This window comes from Leptonychotes weddellii, chromosome 5 (assembly GCF_054177405.1).
Source record: "Leptonychotes weddellii isolate Sample4059 chromosome 5, ASM5417740v2, whole genome shotgun sequence".
Taxonomy (NCBI): domain Eukaryota; kingdom Metazoa; phylum Chordata; class Mammalia; order Carnivora; family Phocidae; genus Leptonychotes; species Leptonychotes weddellii.
The window spans coordinates 22603234-22604591 of record NC_138373.1 but is presented as its reverse complement, the minus strand read 5'-3'; the positions used below and the strand labels follow the sequence as shown (position 1 = coordinate 22604591).

General features: G+C 42.8%; 1 long non-coding RNA gene and 1 pseudogene across 1 annotated transcript in view; one reads left to right on the top strand and one right to left on the bottom strand.

Annotated features, from left to right (window-relative positions):
• Nucleotides 1-322: 322 nt before the first annotated feature.
• LOC145721576 (uncharacterized) overlaps nt 323-1358 on the bottom strand; it is a 22496-nt gene continuing 21460 nt past the window's right edge. Inside the window, exon 3 of the long non-coding RNA XR_014145334.1 lies at nt 323-467. This is a non-coding gene — a long non-coding RNA (uncharacterized LOC145721576). The remainder of the gene's footprint in view (nt 468-1358) is intronic.
• The window catches only part of LOC115944405 (heterogeneous nuclear ribonucleoprotein A1-like), a 1544-nt pseudogene continuing 718 nt past the window's right edge, over nt 533-1358 (top strand).

The following is a 1358-nucleotide window of genomic DNA, read 5'->3' as shown; positions in this document are numbered from 1 at the left end:
GTCTTGATGGACAGGTATTATTCTCCCCATTTTACAGATGAAAATATCAAGCCTCAGAAAGATTGTGCATCTGGCTAAAGAAGCAGGTCTGCCTTTCCTTAGACTTTTTCAACAAGCCTAATTATTCAGGAAGCCTTATTCTATATAGGCGCATTTCACTTAGCTCTCGCATTTGCTCGCCTAAAAGTAGAAACCCTGTCATTCTTTTTTTCTTTTCTTTCTTTCTTTCTTTTTCTTTTTCTTTTTTTAATTGACCATGGTTTCCAGCTTATAATGGGTACTCAAATATATACTGAAAGAATAAACTAGAGACACAGATATGACTACCCAAAAAACAACAGATTCATTAAAGGGGTAGCATGGAATTCTAAGAGTCCTGGGATATCACTTAGTCTAGAGCTCATTGCCTTGCAGGACCGAGGTGATGGATGGCCTCAGGAGTGTTGTGAGTGAGTGGCTTTCAGATTCTGCAATAAAAACAAAACAAAACAGAGATACATTCGTTAGATTACTCCTTTCTGCCCATGGATGCCGCCGAGTATGCATCATTAAAGTCTCCCCTGCCCCTGCCGTCATGTCTAAGTCAGAGTCTCCCAAAGAGCCTGAACAGCTGTGGAAGCTCTTCATTGGAGGTTTGAGCTTTGAAACAACTGATGAGAGTCTGAGGAGCCATTTTGAGCAATGGGGAACGCTTACGGACCGTGTGGTAATGAGAGATCCAAACACCAAGCGCTCCAGAGGCTTTGGGTTTATCACGTATGCCACTGTAGAGGAGGTGGATGCAACCATGAATGCAAGGCCACACAAGGTGGATGGAAGAGTTGTGGAACCAAAGAGGGCTGTCTCAAGAGAAGATTCTCAAAGACCTGGGGCCCACTTAACTGTGAAAAAGATTTTTGTTGGTGGCATTAAAGAAGACACTGAAGAACATCATCTAAGAGATTATTTTGAACAGTATGGGAAAATTGAAGTGATCGAGATCCTGACTGATTGAGGCAGTGGCAAAAAGAGAGGTTTTGCTTTTGAACATTTGATGATCATGACTCTGTAGACAAGACTGTCATTCAAAAATACCATACTGTGAATGGCCACAACTGTGAAGTAAGGAGAGCCCTATCTAAGCAAGAGATGGCTAATGCTTCATCCAGCCAAAGAGGTCGAAGTGGTTCTGGAAACTTTGGTAGTGGTTGTGGAGGTGGTTTTGGTGGGAATGACAACTTTGGTCGTGGAGGGAACTTCAGTGGTCGATGTGGCTTTGGTGGCAGTGGGGATGGCTATAACGGATTTGGTAATGATGGAAGCAACTTTGGAGGTGGCGGAAGCTATAATGATTTTGGCAATTACAACAACCAATCCTA